The sequence below is a fragment of the Sus scrofa genome, chromosome 6 (assembly GCF_054392235.1).
Source record: "Sus scrofa isolate SSC_HxYL_T2T_F1_AM1 chromosome 6, Sscrofa_HxYL_maternal_Yorkshire_Landrace_v2.0, whole genome shotgun sequence".
Taxonomy (NCBI): Eukaryota; Metazoa; Chordata; class Mammalia; order Artiodactyla; family Suidae; genus Sus; species Sus scrofa.
The window spans coordinates 105,641,112-105,661,137 of record NC_139388.1 but is presented as its reverse complement, the minus strand read 5'-3'; the positions used below and the strand labels follow the sequence as shown (position 1 = coordinate 105,661,137).

Below are 20,026 nucleotides of genomic sequence, written 5' to 3'. Positions count from 1 at the left end.
CGAACCTGTGTCCTCATGGATGCTAGTCAGGTTCGTTAACCACTGAGCCATGACAGGAACTCCTACTTAGCAGTTTTTGGCATAGATTTATAATTAACTTGAACGTTCTTGCTCTATTGTACATTTAGTTTTTACCAGTATTTTTTTTATACATAATTTTTAAACAAGGCCATTTACAAGAATCTTCAAAGACATTTGAGGAGTTTGGCATTAGGATGGGGACAATAAAGAGCCTTGGAAATGTCTTCAGTAGGAGAGGGAAGTGATCAAAATCTTAAGGTCACTTGGGAGCAAAGTGGGAGAGGTAATCGTGGTGGGAAAATCTGTCCTTTCACTAAGGACATGCAGTGAGGGTGGAGGGGACAGCTCCAAGGTTATTTAAGGGGCAACATGGGTGGGATTTGGTCACTGGGGAAAGCAGACGGACACAGAGAGCTCCTGAGTTTTGCCAACATGTCCACCCAGCTGGGCAGGTGGTGGTGACAGCCAGGCTGGAAAGGGGCTGCTGGAGGTACACAGAGAGCAGGGGCAGTGTGTGTTCAGTCTAGTTTTGCAAATGCCGAATCCTAAGAAGAAATAACATTGGGAGCAAAGTGAGATCTCCCATTTGTAGGTCTGGAGGAACCACAGGCTGAGGACAGTAGATTCGGGACTCACTGATGTACTGAGATGGAGTGAGGAGCGGGTGGGCCAGGTCATTAGTGGCCTTGGACCCCAACCTGGAAATAGGGCTAAATGTCACCAAGATAGAGAATGATTGTACTTGCATGCACTGTCCCCAGGGAGGAAATGTCTCATAAGTCAGTAGGGAAGAGGAAGCAAACCCCTCAAAGACCAACAGATAATTGACAACCTGAAGCGAAAGTCTGCACAACTGTAGGGTTTGGGGCTCCTCTACATGTTGAACAATTATTTAGAGGATATTGTGTTTGAAGGGGAACCCACGACCCGCGTTCCTGCATCACAAGCCTTGGACCCGGCCTGCTGTCCAGGTCAACCAGATGGCCCAGTGAGACTAGCAGGTCAGAGAGGTGGGAAGGCCAGAAGACACAGGCAGAGGAAGAGACAGACACCTTCTTAGGCAGTAGGCACAAGGGGGTGGCCAGGAGAGTCAGAGTGTGTGAAGGTATGAAAGCAAGGGCTTAGTTAACAGGCAAAAAGATGACAAAGGATGTGCCTTGGGTCTCAGCTCAGGTGGCTTACTGGTCATCTTTGGTACCACAGATTCTGCAGCCCGAAGGGGAAGATGCCATACTGCTAGGTGTCAACACCTGTGACTGTGGTCGGGAAGGAAAGACAGGGAGTCCCACACATCTTCCAAGAGCTTGGCTTTCTAGAGAGAATGGAGTGTCATGTCCACCATCCTCAGGCCACCAGGCATCTGCATCATTTTACACGTGTTTCTGAGGCCAAATATGGTGTTGCCTTATTGGAACATGTATCTATTACTAGTGATACTGAATATTTTCTCTTATGATTATATGTAATCTATGTCCTTTGCCCAGTATTGTTTTATTAATCATCGTCTTATTCATTTTGTGTTTATATATCATAACCTCTTCATGGTTATAGTTGAAGCAAAGAGATTTTCCCAGCGTTCATTTTATTACTGCACTTATAAAAATGTTTTCTGTTTTTTTCACGCTCTAAAGTCTCAGCAAAGTATTGAGTTTTAAGAGGAAAGTGCCGGCAGCCATTTGAGCTCTTCAGCGTGTTGGGATTATCGCAGTCAGTGTGCCCCATGTGTGCCCACTGGGTTTGCAGGAACACTGTGGAGGCACCAGGCAGGCTCAGCAGACCAGCCTTCCCCTGGCAGGAAGGAAGCCTCGCTGAGGTCCCACAAGCTTTGGCCTTCTGATGCCTCGTGGACTCTGGCTGGGGGGTAGGATGAGGCTTGATGAGGCCAGAGAGGAGCACAGGTGAGGCAGGCTCCGTGGCTCAGGTGCCAGGGAATCCCTAACACCACGGGCCACACACTTGCTGCCCGGACCCACGACTGACCTCATGGTCAGCCCTTCAAAGACCAGCTTGCCCTTGGCTTTCTGTCTTTAACGTGGTGCTGAGGAAGAAGCCTGCTCTGTGGTTCTGAGAGCCACAGGAGCCAGAGGCTAAGCTCATGAACTCATTGTGGGAGGGAAGCAGAGGGTGACAGACGCAGCGTTGTTGCCACTAAATGTCTGGGGACACTCTTGTTCGCGGTGGAGGCATCCAAGCCGGCTCTGTCCACTGAGTCACCCCGTCATTTAGAAACTGCTAACTGGGCCCCATCCTGTACAGCCACTGTCACTGCTGTGGAGTTAGAGATGCGGTTTAATCTGGGAAAGTGCCCTGCAGTCTGTGCTGGGATGATCCGTCAGGGAGGGGCCCTGGGATGAGCCGGCACAGGCGAGTGCGGAGCCGAGATGTGGCTCACGCCAGCACCTGGTCACCTGGAAATGGATGTGTCACCCTGGGGCCCAGCAACAGGCCTAGCACATCCTGAATGCTCCAGCAGTATTTGTGGAAGGCAGGCGTGGACCTGGATATAACCAGCAGGGCCAGGTCATTAGGAGAAATGTGAAGTGCACGACAGGCATGTGTGGCAAATGGGGGCATTTTTCTCAGTGTTTCCAGCATGTCTTTGTTGCTGTGATTCTAGCACGGTGGTTGGCAGACCGGCCCATGTGCCTGGAATACCTGAGTTCAGATCCCCCTTGTACCTGTGTGACCTTGAGCAGGTGAAATAATCTGCCCTTGACAGTTTCCCCTTCTGCAAGATGAAGACTTTAAAAGTACCTGCTGTGAGACAGTGAGATAGCAAAGGAGCTTCCTTGTGTGAGAAACAGGAAGTGGATGAGTGGAAAGTGCTGCTGTATTATTATCGTTGTTGTTATTCTGAGTAGCAGCGGCAGCTGATCTCGGCTCATGCTCCTTCCTAAGCCTCCAAGAGAAGGCAGATGGTGCTGTAAACCCCAGGAGGTATCCACACGGCCAGCCCTTTCCCCAGAGCTCCGTCTCAGGCCCCGGGGGTAGACGGTGGCTCCGTTCCACCCACAGGCTTTGGACCAGAAGTTCTGCTGTTTTTGTTTTCCTGCAGGGACAGGGGCGGTGGCTGGGTTGCCCTCACCGCAGTGCGGTGATGACGCAGGGCTCTGAGAAGGGGCTGAGCAGAGGAGTTCAGTGTCCAGAGAAGGATCCGGGCCAGCTTTCTGTCTGCAGGAGAAGGGATGTGGGGGAGGGGGAGAGCTGAGTGCCCTCCACCTTTGCACCCCTGGCCTTGGCTTCTCGGACCCGTGCTTGGTCGGGCTGGCGCACTTCAGCGCGGTCCTGCTGTGGACATCTGGGCCACGTAACTTTAAAACAAGTGTTTCCTCTAGACAAGGTGACAGTATTTTTTGTCACCTGGTTTTCCCCTGTCTTCCCGGAAGCTTGGGGGGGAGGGCTGCACGAAGAGAAAAGAGCATTGTTCTCAAGCCAGCTTCCCCAAGAAGGGCCTTGAAGGAACAGAATGGAAAGGAGAACCAGAATGATTGCCTCTTTTGTTTACTCTTTACTAAAGTAAAAAGAACCTTGAAACCGTGGTCTGGACTTATTCCACACGACTTCTTCCTTGCCACATGGAAATATGTTGCCTCAAGACTGTTTTCTGGGCCAGCGGCTTCGGGCTGTCCAGTCTCTGGCAGCAGGGAACCCTTGTCATTCCTGGAAATAAGCTGAGTCGGCCCCGGGTTCACCTGATTTTCCTTTTCCCAGGGTGACCGTGTCAAAGTCCTGGCCCTGTGTCCAAAGCGACGGTTCAGGGCAGAGCTGCCCGGGAGAACTTTCTGCAGCGCTGGAAGTGTCCTGGGACCCATACTGAACCCACCCTGTCCACCTGCCCTGTGGCTCATGAGCTCCAAAAGTGTGGCCACGGTGACTGACAAACTGAAAGGGTTTTTAAAATTTTTTTTATTTTAGAGATAATGGATGTCTCACATGGCATTGGTTTCAGGTCCAAGGAGCTGCATTATTTAATGTAAATCTAACTAATTAAATTTAAATAGCCACACGTGGCGGGTGCTGCTGCCCTGGATGCCTGGAGCAGTGCCACAAACAGTGTCCAGCAGCCCTGATTGACCGCGCCAGTCAACAGAGGGCAGAGGGAAGGAGGCCAAAGGTCTAGACATGGAGGAGCAGTTTTCTCCTCCACAGCAGCTGCTCACATGGCAACTCCGGTTTCTGCATATTGGGGATGACCTGGGGCTCTGGGGCCAGGCTCCTGGCCCAGGTCCTTTAGAGGAGTGAGTCCTGAATCAGAGGACAGAAGACACAGGGCCGCCCTGAGGGGAGGACAGTGCAGGAGAAGGAGGGAAACTGGGATCTGAAGACCTGAGCTGATGGCCAAGGGCAGGGTGACAGCTCCAAGGTTCGGGGGTTCCGGTCCTCGGAATGCAAGGATGAGGTGGCGAGCAAATGCATCAGAGAGCCCCTGACACTCAGGGAGGTGAGGACAAGGCGCAGGATGGGCCCTGCACCCGGGCCACAGAGGGCCGGCCTGGCTGTCAGGAGTCACAAACCCCTACTCAGTGTGTGTAGGACTGTGGGTCAGGTAGCATTCTTCCCATTTCCTGAATGGATCAGCTGAGATGGAGCCTGACTGAGACTCGAAGTTCTCCTGGCTCCTGCCTGACCCTCTGCTGTCCTTGTCAGGTCTTCTCTGCCAGGTCTGGGACACAGGGCTCCTCCAGGCATGTTCCTGAGCCCTTTCTCCCCATCCTCCACCCTCTCTGGGAGCCCGCCAGGTCCACTGCAGCCTCAACCTCTCCCAGTCAAGGAAAAACAAAATTACCCTAGAGAGCGGACGAAGAAGGAATCCAGAGGCATTAATGTGAACATTGCTAATTTACCGATTAGAAGACTAGGACGCGATGATTCCAAGAGAGGGTCTTCCTTCAGCCAATAAAATAAACCACGAACTGGCCCAACAAAGAAAATGGGAGAAAACACCAAGATAGAAATGATGAAATATTTCAAGAGACCACTTTGCTTAAAGCTGTGCTGACCCCTCTGTAAAGCTAAATGAAAAATAAATTTTTTTAGGAAAATATTTACTACCAATGTTTATACCACAGAGAATCTATATCTAGGGTTACCAGATTTAGCAAATAGAAATAGTTAAATTTGAATTTTGGATAAATGAGAGTTTTTGTATGTCTCTGTAATATTTGGGACATACTTATGGTAAAAAAAATTATTGGTGGTTTTTCAAAAATTCAAATTTGACTGGATGTCCTGCATTTTATCTGGCAGTTCTACTAAAATGGATAAATTACCATGGAGAAATACGAGAAACTTATCAAAGGCTAAACAAGCAATAAGATACGATATTTTCAGGTGAATCATATGAATTGAATTCAAGGGATAAACTCTGTTCCAACTGTTCCAAAGCATTAAAAAAGAGTAAAAGCTCCTAAGTTATTTTTATAAAGTTGCAACACACTGAAACCAAACCTGACAATAATGGTTTTCAAAAAGGGGGCAAATCTGTTAGGAATATCCATGATAAAAATCTCAAATGTGATATTAATGAATACAGGGAATGGTACTTTTTAATTTTTTTTTATTTTTTTTGTCTTTTTGCTATTTCTTGGGCCGCTCCCGCGGCATATGGAGGTTCCCAGGCTAGGGGTCTAATCAAAGCTATAGCTGCCGGCCTACGCCACAACCACAGCAATGCAGGATCTGAGCCACGTCTTCAACCTACACCACAGCTCACGGCAACGCCAGATCCTTAACCCACTGAGCAAGGGCAGGGACTGAACCTGAAACCTCATGGTTCCTAGTCGGATTTGTTAACCACTGCACCACGACGGGAACTCCATGATACTCTTTTAAAAAGTTGACAGACATCTAAAAAAGTAACTGAAAAAAATTATCTAAAGTTATTTTAATAAGCTTTTTGTATTTTTCCTCAGCTTTAATGTGACTATAATGTACATAATTCTTAGCTGTGAGTCATTATAATAATCAGTTATTATATAGAGACTATCATTAGCGTAGATTATTATTTCAACGATAGATGTTACTTTCTGGAATCATCTCAAATTTAAACTTGTTTTGAAAGTACAGGTCAATGCAATTAGGAGAAAAATATGAAGCATCCCTATTTCCGCTGAGGATACAATATTATTACTATTTTCAGAAAATGTAGTTGTTTACATAGAAAATGAAAAGAATCAATTCAGGGAAATTCTATTAGCAACAGATAATAATTCAGTTAGGTGGACTGCTTTCAAAATTAATATCCACATTCAGCAGCATTTCAGTAAATAAGCAGTATTTAGTGATAAAATATAATAAAGCAAACTATCTTATTTATAATAGCATGAAAAGAAGCTAGAACACATAGGTATAAACTTAAGAAATGTATAAGGCCTATATATCTTAAAAACTGTAATACTTTCTTGAAGGACATAAAAAACTAAAATTGAATAAATAAAAAGACCTATCTCATTCTTGGCTAGGAAGATTTTATACTGTAAATATATCAGTTTACCCTAAATTGATCCATAAATCCAAAGTAATCCTCATCAAAAATACCAACAGTACCTTGTATAACTTGGCATCATATTATTAAAATTATCTGGAAGCATAAATTTGTGGAAACTATTTGGGGAAGAAGCTGTTAATAATGTTTCTCTCCAGACAGTGGAAATGAAGGGTACGAAGCTGAGCCAGAGTTTGGGGGTTTATTTCATGACCATCTATGCTATCGAACTTTTCAGTAGGTGCACATGTTACTTACATGATGAAAATGGTAGTTTATTTTATTTTTTATTTTTTATTTTGTCTTTTTAGGGTTGCACCTGCAGCATATGGTGGTTCCCAGGCTAGGAGTTGAATTGGAGTTGTAGCTGCCAGCCTACACTATAGCTACAGCAACATGGGCTCCAAGCCACGTGTGCAACCTACACCACAGCTCATAGCAATGCTGGATCCTTAACCCACTGAGTGAGGCCATGGACCCACCTTTGTGCTCATGGATGCTAGTCAGATTTGTTTCGGAGACACGGATTTTTTCGGAACTCCAAAAAATGGTATTTTATTTTATTATTTTATTACTTAATGAATTTATTAAATTTATAGTTGTACAATGATCATCACAACACAATTTTATAGCATTTCCATCCCAAATCCCCAGTCCATCCTCCCCACCTCCCAACCTGTCTCCTTTGGAAACCATAAGTTTTTCAAAGACTCTGAATCAGCATCTGTTCTGCAAAGAAGTTCATTCTGTCCTTTTTTAGATTCCACATGTAAGTGATAACATTTGATGTTGGTGACTTGCTGTCTGAGTGACTTCACTTAGCTCGGTAATTTCTAGGTCCATCCATGTTGCTGAAAATGCCATTATTTCTTTCCTTTTAATGGCTGAGGAATATTCCATTGTGTATATGTACCACATCTTCTTGATCCACTCCTCTGTCGATGGACATTTAGGTTGTTTCCATGTCTTGGCTGTTGCAAATAGTGCTGCAATGAACATCGGAGTACATGTGTCTTTTCAAGCCCTGGTTTTCTCTGGATAGATGCCCAAGAGTAGGATTGCTGGATCAAATGGTAGTTATATTTTTAGTAAAAAATGGTAGTTTATTTTAAAAGAATATTTCCCCTGATGTAGAGATGCTAAGCCCCACTGTTCATTAGCACCACAAAGGGAGCCTTAACACAATGCCAGTGTTCAGACCTCACAACCAGATATGGGTTCAGCTGGTCTGGGGTGGGGCTCAGGCATCTGGATTTTTTAAAAAAGCTCCCAGGGGTTCTCCTGTGTAGCCAGGGCTGAGAACTGCTGCTGTGGTACCCATGGTGGTTTGCAAACTGTGATCACAACTCATGGTCATGGGAGCAATTTAATAGATTGGGACCAGAAATTAAAAAACAACAACAACAAAGCCATAGGAGTTTCCCTTGCGGCTCAGCAGGTTAAGAACCTGGCTAGTAGCATGAGGATGCGGGTTCAATCCCTGGCCTCAGTCAGTGGCTTAAGGATCCAGCGTTGCTGTGAGCTGTTGTGTAGGTTGCAGATGTGGCTTGGATCTGACACTGCTGTGCCTGTGGCCTAGGCTGACAGCTGCAGCCCCAATTTGACCCTTAGCTTGGGAACAGGTGTGGCCCTAAAAAAAAAAAAATAAGTAAAATAAACCTACAGTTGACAGAATCATTCATGCATGCATGTGTGTGTGTGTTTACTTACTGGGTTGTGATCTAAGAGATCTCTCTTTCTGTGAGATGTGAAATGTCTTAAAAATCCGAAAGCCACTGCCTCATGTCATTCAAACATTTCAGACCTTTGGAAACACTTTATCAGAGTTGGTGTGAACTATTAAAGGCTTCAAAGTTTAAAACTTATATTCTAATTCTCTCTCATTTCTTCATTCATTGATTACAATTCAAAGATCAAAAATGCCATCTGTAATTATTTGTGCTTAGGTGATAAGCACAGAGTCTGACTTAAGTAGATGCTCAAAAATGTATAACAAATGAAAGAATGAATGATTAAATGAATTATTAGGTAATGCTTTGCCTAGTCTTTCCAAGAATTATTTCTACAAACTTGTTTCTCTTCTCCCTTCCCAAGCTCCTAGCTAATTACTCTGGGGAGAATAAACCAAGAATGCTTGGATGGACACCCCAAGTTCAACATAACAGCCAAGGAAGGGCTTCCCTTGTTGACATATGCATCCATGCGAGGGTGGTGCTTGGTTTGCACTGGGTCACACTGATCACGCCAATTCTGGTCACATCCATATTATCACAGTCATGGCTGGACCCACTGGTAGGACATAAGATACTCATGAAAGACAGAACCAGGAAGAATGCGGCCGAAACGGGTTAGCCTTCCTCAAAGCAAGTCACATCACGGACAGTTCCCAGACCGCGGTTGAGGGCTTCAGAAAACACTCCAGTTCTCTCCATAACCACCCTCACGTTGTGAAGAAAGGTACCGTGAGACACCTGAGAAAGGTATCAAGTGACCCCGGTCTCAGCCCTGAGCAAAGTGCTGCAGGAAACCCCAGAAAGGATCAGAGTTGCTTAAACTCTGCAGTAGGGATTGGATGTGAGGAAGCAATTCAGACCGGGCGGAAATGAGCCAGACAGGAGTCTGCAAACCAAACAGCGAGAAGACAGGAAACACAATAGAAACCTCAATTCTAATTTGCCCCATGCCTCTTCATTAGGTGTTTGTCTTGTGGGACATTTACAAACCATCAGCAAAATGACCATCCCTGGGAACTCTGCTCCCGAACGGTGGGCCTCCTGTGCTCATTCCAGGTGTCCTCTCTGCTGCCTAACTGATGGCTTTCTGGGCTGTTTCCTTCTTGGGTCCCATAGGTCACGTTTCTTTGGGAGGTGACAGGGAACAGGGTAAATATATCTACAGCATCAATAACTTTTGGCTGAAACAAGCCATTGATCAGAGTGGCAGCCACTGGCTTCTAAAGGCCTATTCAGAGATAACGAGAGGGCGTTCTACTCAAGCGAACAGCTGTGAAGGTACAGACAGCGGTGATGAAGATCAGAAAAAAAGCACAATTCATAGTAGAGGCAAAACTTGAACATGTCCAAGTTAAAAATCTACGAAAACAGACTAAAAGGAGGGGGATTTAATCCAGGAAAGAGAAGACTAAGGGGTGATTTTATTGGAACCTTCAAAAATAAATGAACAGTGATTTTATAGGAACTGGAGACACCAGCTCTTTATATCTTAAGCTGAAGTTTGAATAATCGATATTAGAGCTGAAAAAGTACACCTTTATTTCTCCTTAATCTAATCACTGTTTCTTGACTGCTTCTTGTATACTACACCAGTTGTTAAATACTGAATTGTGTTGACACGGTGTGTGTAAGGCTTTGGGCAAGGACTGAGAAGGGTGGAAAATTTTACAGGACGTAATCTTTTCTTTAAGGGGCTTCCTGAAGGAGGGCGTGAAGCAGACTGTATGTGTAACTGATATACTAGGAGTGTTGGAAATGGGCTAGTGGAGGTGCCTACAGCCACACGACCCAGCTGCGCAAATCACATGCTCTTTATGACTTGACTTTCAGATCCTCACTAAAGTTGAGAAAGCTCTGAAGTTGCTTCTGAAGATGGGTATGTGTAATGAGCTACTGTTTCCAGAGAAATGGAAAATGGGGGCTAAATGGAATTGTGGGAACAGATACTTTTGACCAGTTTTGATACCAGTAAAAAATTGAGTGTGGAACTTTGAGCTTAAGGTTTTGCAATCAGCGAGTTCTGTATTTCTTTATTGTTTCCTTCTGAAGGCAGATATTACCATTGTCTGCACAGAATGTAGATTGAATGCAGCCCGTGTGGGCTAATAGTGGTCACCAGTTTCAGAGGACTCTATGTCACACAGCTACCCAGACATGGACAAACTGGTCTTAACGATTGCCTCCTTCCAACTCAGATCTGAATACACTGTTTCATTAGACTTTTTAGCTTAAGAGAACTTTCCTAGAATGAACTCAATAAATCCCGCTTTCCCTAAAACATGCGTTTTCTAAGGCTGATCAGTTTTCAAATTAACATGCACCAAAACAATTACTTTGAAAGTGGGGGCATTGAAAACAGTTGTTAATTCAGGACCTGCTCTGAGAATGTTGTGTTGACTCATAAAAGGTCAAGTCCTTCCACCTTCTTTCAGACCCATTTCATTAAGATGTTATCCTTTTTAGTTCAGCACTGCACTAAATAATCACAGTATTAACCTTCAGCTACCCTGCGGGAAGGCTGTAACAATTAAGTATTAGTTGGATAATTTTTGGGGGTGTGTGTGTGGCAGGACTCCCAAGCACAGCAATGTAAAAACATTCATATTTAAAATTCTTATGTATGCATAATAAATATTAGAACACCACTGAGCTAAAATTAATGAGTCTGTATTTAAAGCATGGCCGTATTTAAAATTACCTGCCTGATGACAATTTTACCTAATCACATTAGAAGTATCTCTGATTGCTTCTTGTTAATTGCTATTTATTCGAATCTGGAGGGGAAAAGGTCCAGACATTTCCGGGTAACAGATTACTTAATTGCTAACATCAAACAGGTACTCAAAATAATATTCCTACCCTTGAGCCAGCCAGTCAGCAATGTGTTCTAAGGGGCAGCTGTGGTGGAAGATTGTTCTGGGTGCTGTGGGGAGACAGGAGGCCATCTCTGCAGTTTACAGAAGCAGAGAAAGAAAGGCCTAGAAAGAACAGCAGTATTTTGCAGGTGTCTGTCCTGTGAATCCCACATGTACCTGAGGGCCAGGGGAGTCCACCCAGCCATAGCACCTGACCCTATTGCCCTTGAGATCTGCAGTCCAGCAAGCAAGGTCATGTTTCCATCACAGAAGACCCAAGACTTCTCTCCTAGTCATCTTCTTATTTGTATGCTTATGGTTCGTTGTCTGTCTCCACCCACTTGAATTTAAGCACCATGAAAGGAGAGATTTTTATTTGTCTGCAGATACATTCCAAATGCTTATAACACCTGGCACATAGTGGGCTCTCAGTGAATATTTGTTGAATGAATAAATTTAATAATTTCCACAGTGGACGAAGATAGGGACATCTGTTCAAGTGCATTTGTTGACTCATTTGAAGAATGTTTCCGAGTCAGTATAGATGTCTGGCTGTGATATTTTCCTTCTACTCTTAGACTTCACTTCCAAAGGCATGGGGGTAAATCGAAAGGCCCAGGAAGGACAACCCCAAGTTCAAAGTGATAGGGCTCATGAAAAACACAGCTATTCTTGAGAAAAATGAAAAGGGAAGAAAGTAATCTGGGTTGTTCTGGAGGAAAACTTTGTAGATTTTGAAAAATGAAAGGGAAAAATTATCACCAATACCAAATAACCCATCTGAGTGAGCTTCCTTTAATAAACTAAATGGCTTGATTTTCTTCATTGGAGCGACCAGGCCAAGTGAAATTCGAACTGCTGCTTCTTGGAAAAAAAACCAAACCAAACAAAATCTTGGCTGCCTTCTGAGGCAAACTGTTCATGCAGATCCTGAATGCACATCACAGACCAGTTTACAGAGGAGCAGCTGCACTGGTAGAAGCTCCCGTCACCCCTGCTTGTCCATTCCCACCACTAAATTGCCCATCTTGGGGAATCAGATCCTGTAAACACTCTATTTCTTTATTTTTTTAAAAAAATATAAACAGAGCTAATGTTAGCCAGGAGTTCTTGAGATATTTTTTTCCTATTAAAATACCTTCACGGCCCCAGAACTGCACAGTAAAAAACTGACTCCATTTCCAAACCGCCCCGTGCATGTTTAATCCAATTGCCATCGGCTACCGTTCAAGGATTGTGAAATATCCATTGTGGGCACATTCTGGCTTTAACCTGGGATTTCTCACCACTCTGTGCACATCAGGAATCAATTTGCCTTGATGCCCAGATTCCTCAATCAAAGGGAACACAATCTGATTTCAAACCGACGTAAATGAGAAATGGACGGGTGTTGGCTTGTAGGTGAAACCGCATAGAACAGCTAAGACAGATTCCCATGAAATAGAACCGCTTGGGGAAAAGCTCTCAATATTTAAACTGAGTCTATTTCTCTCACCGTTGGCTTTCCAGTTCCCTTTTTAATGGCGTTCTGACTTTTCTTTTCACTCCATCCTCCTTTCTGCTGACTTTTCTCCATCTCTGTTCCCTTGTATGGCTACCATCAGCAGGCAGTGATCCTAACACAGCAGCTTTGTTCCTAAAGGCTCTGAGGCCCCAAGGGAGGGTCACGCTGTGGACGTGCCTGCAGTCCTCTGTGCCCATCACGCAGGAGCTGAGGCTTTACTGCTGCCTCGAAGGACTTCCCCACGCACCCCAGCCCGGGCATCCAGGAGGGGCAAGCGGGCGTTATATTGACCATAGGACTCAATAGCCCTCACCTGCCCAGCGGGATCTATGGGGCAAAGACCTGGAAGCAGCGAGTGTCACTGAGAAACCACTAGTTCTCCAAATGGTTCACCAGTGGCTACTTAATTCTTGAATTGTATTTGACCAGTTTTCACTCTGTCTTCCCAGGAGTATTTTCAGGATTTGAGCTGGCCTAGCCCCCTGTGACAGCTAGACACCCAAGGGCAGAGACAGATGGAGACAGAGTGCATAACAAAGCCAGGTTTTTCTTTTTTTCTTTTTCTTTTTTTTGTCTTTTATCTTTTTAGGGCCACACCCACAGCATATGGAGGTTCCCAGGCTAGGGGTTGAATTGGAACTGTGACCACTGGCCTACACCACAGCCACAGCAACGCCAGATCCAAGCCCTGTCTTCGACCTACACCACAGCTCACGGCAAAGCCGGATCTTTAACCCACTGAGCAAGGCCAGGGAATGAACCCACATCTTCTTAGATACTAGTCAGATCTGTTAACCGTTGATCTACAATGGGAACTCCTAATCTTTTTTAATTTTTTAAATTTATTGATTTATTTTTTGGCTGCACCTGTGGCATGTGGCATTTCCTGGGCCAGGGATCTAACCCAAAATGCAGCTGTGACCTATGCCACAGCTGTGGCAACACCAGGTCCTTAACCTGCTTTGCCACAGGGAAATTTCCAACAAAAACATAGTTTTAAAGAAAGATTTCTTGTGAATATATTATTCATTAATATACTTATTCATAGAATATATAAGGATTCTGAATATTCAAAAATCTATTAACAAATAGATTCTTCATGAATACATTTATAAGGAGAAAGTTTTTAAGAATTTATTTATAAGGAAATATATTCATGAAGAATATACTCTTGAATATTAAGAATATATTCATAGGAACACTCTGTATTCAGGAATGTATTTTTATGCCTTGGGAGTTGGAGAGATAAACTGAATATTTTTTAAAATGATGCAAAGCAAAGTGTAAGGCAATCAAAACTCGGTATTTCAAAAGACACTGAAGCCTGGGCCTGACTCCAAGGCCCAAGGACTTCCCCCTTTACGCCCCTGCTTCCAACCTCACTCAACAGATGGGGAGTCCACAGACAAGGGTGGCTCAAGTATGGAACCCCAGGGGTGTCCAGGAGTTAGCAGTCAGACCAGGAAGGGTGCCACAGCTCAGAGCCCTGGGCTAAGGATGAGCCACCCTCCTGCGCTGTCACCCTTGCTGTCTCTTTAGGACGCAGGTGACATGAGGTTAGCATCTAATCACAGAGGGAGGAAGGGAAGAAGGGTTCAGAGCTAATCAAGGACAGATTTTTCTTAGACTGTGGGATGTAGCAAGTGACACATACTTTTGCAAAAATGACCTGAAATTCTAGGCATTCCAAGACTGTGGCCTCAGAAGTCCTAATCTCCCTTAGGATTCTTGCTAGTGATCCAATTTCTAGTACTATTATGTGTACTTATGACGTGTTATATGAATGGTCCTGGAGGAACTCTTCTCTGGTCTGTTCGCTGCAACAGTCAGAGCTGAGGCAGGACAGTCAGGAGCCCTGCACGGGCCTGGACCTCTGTGTTGCTGGCGCCGGGTCAGCCATCAGATCTGCCAAACATAAAACCACGGCCTCTTTAAAAGGTCCAGATCCAACATGGACATGACCCTGGGAACACGCCTGGAGTGGGTGTGGCCATTCTGCTAAGAGATGCAGGTGAGGCCTATCAGGTGAGGCATTTCCCCCTGCCCCCGACTCCTTGGCCCAGGTCGGTGTCTGCCCCAGTGGGGTCCTGATCATGAGCATGGAGTTGTGAATCTTCAGAGCTGGACCCAGTTTGATCTTTATCACCTGGACAATGTCTTTCTGTGGCAGGAGCAGGAAGGCTTTGCCATCAATCTGCTGCAAGTCAATCCATAAGCACAAGTCAGCATTTCCTGCTGTTAAAATCTTCTGCCCCCCAGGGACCCCTGGGTGCTGAGCTGTGCGTCAGGAACATGATGGCTTCCCAGAGCTTGGGGATGGAGGACAATGGCATCTTAGTCCAACCACTGCCAGCTCTAAGTTTTCCCCAGAACTCTGACACTTAGTTAAATTTAAAAGGTGTTCATTCTGTTAAATATGAATTCAATGTACATTAACTGTTCAAGGCTAAATTTCTGTGGTTACATTTAAAAATTTGGGGGGAGTTCCCTTCATGGCTCAGTTGAAAAGAATCCTACTTGTATCAGTGAGAATGTGGGTTTGTTGATCCCTGGCCTCACTCGGTGAGTCAGGGATCTGGTGTTGCTGTGGCTGTGGCTATGGCAGGCAGCTCCAGCTGTGATTTGACTCCTAGACTGGAAACTTACATATGCTGCAGATGTGGTGCTAAAAAGAAAAAAAAATTTTTTTTCAGACTGAATTTTTAAAAATTTATTTATTTATTGTTTATCTTTTTGCCTTTTCTAGGGCCACTTCCTATGGCATATGGAGGTTCCCAGGCTAGGGGTCGAATCAGAGCTGTAGCCACCAGCCTATGCCAGAGCCACAGCAATGCCAGATCTGAGCTGCATCTTCCACCTACACCACAGCTCACAGCAACTCCAGATCTTTAACCCACTGAGCAAGGCCAGGGATCGAACCCACAACCTCATGGTTCCTAGTTGGATTTGTTAACCACTGAGCCATGATGGGAACTCCTGAATTTTTTTTTTTATATATTACTCAATGAATTTATTATATTTATAGTTGTACAATGATCATCACAACCCAATTTTATAGCATTTCCATCCTAACCCCCCAGCACATTACCCCACCCTCAACCTGTCTCCTTTGGAAACCATAAGTTTTTCAAAGTCTGTGATACTGATGACTCAAAGAAGTTCATTCTGTCCTTTTTTCAGATTCCACAGGTAAGTGATAGCATTTGATGTTGGTGACTTGCTGTCTGACTGACTTCACGTAGCATGATAATTTCTAGGTCCATCCATGTTGCTGAAAATGCCATTATTTCTTTCCTTTTGATGGCCAAGTAATATTCCATTGTGTACATATACCACATCTTCTTGATCCACTCCTCTGTCGATGGACATTTGGGTTGTTTCCATGTCTGGGCTATTGCAAATAGTGCTACAGTGAACACTGGAGTACATGTGTCTTTTCAAGCAATGGTTTTCTCTGGATAGATGCCCAGGAGTGGGATTGCTAGATCAAATGGTAGTCCTAGTTTTAGTTTTCTGAGGAATCGCCATACAGTTTTCCACAGTGGTTGCACCAATTTACAATCCCACCGACAGTGTACTAGGGTTCCTTTTTCTCCACACCCTCTCCAGCGGTTATTGTTTGTAGACTGATGATGGCCATTCTGGCTGGTGTAAGGTGGGACCTCATAGTGGTTTTGATTTGCATTTCTCTAATGATGAGTGATGTTGAACATCTTTTCATGTGTTTTTTGGCCATCTGTATGTCTTCTTTGGAAAACTGTCTGTTTAGACCTTCTGCCCATTTTTTGATGGGGTTGTTTGTTTTTTGGTATTGAGAGGTAGGAGGTGATTATAAATTTTGGAGATTAATCCCTGGTCAGTCGATTCATTTGCAAGTATCTTCTCCCATTCTGTGGGCTGTCTTTTCATTTTGTTTAGGGTTTCCTTTGCTGTGCAGAAACTTTTAAGTTTAGTTAAGTCCCATTTGTTTATTTTTGTTTTTATTGTCATTACTCTAAGAGGTGGATCTGAGAAGATGTTGCTGTCATTTATGCTGGAGAGTGTTTGGCCTATGTTTTCCTCTAAGAGTTTTATAGTATCTGGTCTCATATCTAGGTCTTTAATCCATTTGGAGTTTATTTTTGTGTATGGCGTTAGGGAGTGTTTCAGTTTCATTCTTTTACATGTGGCTGTCCATTTTTACCAGCACCACTTATTGAACAGGCTGTCTTTTCTCCACTGTATATTCTTGCCTCCTTTGTCATAGATTAGTTGACTGCAGGTGCATGGGTTTAATTCTGGGCTTTCTATCCTGTTCCACTGATCTATGGACTGGATTTTATTAAGGGTCTTAGAAAATAACCCACTTTCATCTACCAAGTGAATCTCCTGGAATGTTTCCCATGAGAACGGAGTGCAATGAGGACACGTCAAAGTTGTTTGTCACAGTTCAATACTGCAGACTGGAGACTCCAGAAGCAGCAAAAGGAAATAAATGACAATGTCGTCTAGGATGGGGGACCAGGCAGTCATCAAAATTCATGTCTTAATGAAACAGTTAATGTTTTGGGAAATTTTTCATGGACTGTTAAGCAACAGAACATATGATGATATAGAAAGATCTGTTTTAGTTTGTAAAATTAAACTTGCCTGACTGCTGTATTACATAGTATAAAGTGATATAGACTCTATCATGTTGTATAAAGTATTTTAACACATAGTTAAAATACTTGAAGTCTTTGCACTAAATGTGAAGGGAAGTTATCTTTGGCTGGTGGTTTGGTTTGTTTTTTGTTTTCTCCTTTTTACTTTCTTGTATTTAAATTTTTTTTCTATAGCAGATATCACTTAAAGCAGAAATACATTCAAAATAGATGTTCTACTTATTACGTTTTAAAACACTGTGGTCTGAAATGTCATAGCTTTCCTGAGGTCACGTGATGGCCAGTGGCCACTGGGCAGGAGCCCCAGGGTGGTTTCAGAGTCTGAGTCCCCGGGGCTGTGGTGTGTCCCATGGCCATGCCATCTGTTTAGACAGGTGGGCTCAGAAGGGGTCCTGGTCCCAGAACCAAGGAGACAGAATGAAAGGCTGGCAAAGATTACGGCTTCCATGAACTTACCCCACTGGCTCTAACCCTTGTAAACTGACAACATAACCCCCAGTGTCTGTGACGTCCCGCGGAAGGTGGGGTCTCAGGGCCCCCGGGTGGGGTGTTAGAAGAGTTTTAAAAGTTTCCATTTGTGCTATATTGTCTGATGAAGACTCATCCATCTAGAGCGTGGACATGGAGATGGAGCTTTTACTAAGCTGCTTCTCTGTGCCTGGTCCTCCCAGCAAGCCTGCAGGCAGATAAGGAAATCTACAATTTCAAGCGGAGAGACTCGCTGAGGCCACATGGCTTCTAAGGGTCAGTGGTGGGGTGATGCACCCTGGGCTCTATGTGCTGCCAGTCATCAAGCCCCTGCTCAAAACCGGGGCTGGGCTGTAAACACACTAATCCTATCCTTACAGGTCCCCTCATACAAGTCAGTGGTTACAGAGTGGGCAGTAGAGATGTGATCTTAGGGCTGAGCTGGAGCAGCTGGATGTGCAAGGAGATTGTGCATAAGGCAGGTTTGGGTGCTGCCAGACACAGAGGGCACCCATGTGTGTGAGGCTGGGCTCAGGTGGGCCAGTGAGCCCCACGTTCCAAGGGCAGTTCCAGACCAAAGCCGCAATGGCTCTGGTGCTGAACTCCCTGGAAACAGAGGGCTTGTCAGCTCTGAGGGTCCCAGGACGCAGCATTCAGAGAGTACCTTCCCAGCACCACGCATGCCCTGACAGCCTCAGAGGGGTCCCTGTGCCTGCAGTTTTCTTGGAGGGTTCTAGAACAACAGTGGTGGAGGGTTCTAGAGCAATGGTGGGGGCCCTGGAAGCAGATGGATGCGGGCTGGAATCCTTTCCACGCCACACCCCAGCTTACCCATCGGCCATCTGCCCTGTCCTCCAAGTCACTGCAAGGACCCAAGGATGACAATTCTCAAGTCAGGGCCCAGAACAGACAGCAACTTCCGTAAGCAGTTCAAACGAGAGGAGTGTGGAAGCAGAAGCTCCACAGAAGGATTGTGTGGCTTCTATGTCCCCTGAGCAGGGGCTGGGCAGGGCACGACAAGCCAGTGCTCCTCCCCAAGGCAGGTCCTCCCTGCCCCCAGCTGAAGTCACAGTGCAGGGGCCCAGCCCCGGTAGCCCCTGTCATGAGCAGCTGCAGAGCTGAGGCTGCAGCCTCCAGTGACAAAGCACAGCTCATGTCAGTGACACAGACAGAGGCTGCCCCGCTGGGCCCCCTCTGGCCTGGACCGCTTTCTCTTGCCTCCCCAAACCACTCTTGTTTACGCTGAAGTCAATGGGAACAAAACACTTCTGGGCTTGGAAGTAGAGAAATACATATAATTTTTATATTTCCTACCTCTTTCTTGAAGCACTTGGCATGTTCTTCGTAGCCCAGCAGAGACTGTACAAACTCAGCCACCTACAGCGCAAGATGAAAAGCCTGATTTAAAACATGCACCTGAAATAATACTTTGGGTTGTAGTCATTCAACATTTAAGTAAAATATATTTCAAATCCCCCAAAGTCCTGGGATTTAAATAGTGACTATTGTGTCACATTAGCACTCGCCAGCTCGGAAATGACACTAGCTCCTTCTCTCTTTTCTGGCCTTTTGTTTCCAGACTGGCTTACGAAGGGTTGCAGTTATGACAGTGCCGATGACAGCTTCCATCTGTGTGGTGCCCTGGCATTCGGGAACCTTCCATCATCTGACTGGCCTGTGGCATCAGGGAGGGGAGGGGGCAGTGGCCTGTGCAAGGCAGCCATGACGGGGACGGTCAGGAGGAGAGGCCCTGCCCATCTGCCTTTCCAGACTTGAGGTGGGTTCCGTCTCCCTGCCCCGAGCCCCCAGCACCCCACCCAGGGCCTGGCCAACAACAGGGACTCAGAAACACTCTGCCCAGGGCACTGCCGTGGAAGTGATGCTGAAGCTGAAGGCCAAAGGGGTTTAATAACTTTGTCAAGGTCATGCATGGCTGTAAGTGCCCTGGAGCAGCAGTTCAGCCCCTTTGCATCCTGGACAACACACAGGAACCACCTGGAGAGCTTTGAACAGGATCTAGAGCCAAACTTATCCTGAAGAGATTCCAAACCAATCTAGCTGGGTCCCGCCCAGTGCTGGGCATAGATCAGAATCCCAGGCTGATCCTAAAGTGCAGTCAGGGCCAAGGAGCCTGGGCCAGGGAAGGCCTGGGGGGTGATCTGGATAGGCTGGGCTGGGCTGGGCTAGGAGGGTGGCCCCTGGGAGGCAAGGCTGCAGCCCCGCCTCAGTGGGAAGCTCTAAGGGCTAGATGCTCCCCCAGCGGCAGAGCCAAGAGCTGGAGGCAGGAGGTGCTGCAGGTAAAATCCTAAGGCTCTGCC

General features: G+C 45.5%; 2 long non-coding RNA genes across 10 annotated transcripts in view; one reads left to right on the top strand and one right to left on the bottom strand.

Moving 5' to 3' along the window:
• LOC102161139 (uncharacterized) overlaps window positions 1-20,026 on the bottom strand; it is a 263,087-nt gene that overhangs the window by 40,135 nt on the left and 202,926 nt on the right. For 2 of the 3 annotated variants that reach the window (XR_014807662.1, XR_014807665.1), the window contains one exon: window positions 19,023-19,085. This is a non-coding gene — a long non-coding RNA (uncharacterized LOC102161139). Of the gene's footprint in view, window positions 1-17,696; window positions 17,917-19,022; window positions 19,086-20,026 lie in introns of those variants that run through there. The other variant, XR_014807664.1, reaches the window with a different exon arrangement.
• Window positions 1-20,026, top strand: part of LOC102164613 (uncharacterized) — a 139,319-nt gene that overhangs the window by 99,069 nt on the left and 20,224 nt on the right. For all 7 annotated transcript variants that reach the window (XR_014807659.1, XR_014807658.1, XR_002345027.2 and 4 more), the window contains one exon: window positions 19,288-19,485. This is a non-coding gene — a long non-coding RNA (uncharacterized LOC102164613). The remainder of the gene's footprint in view (window positions 1-19,287; window positions 19,486-20,026) is intronic.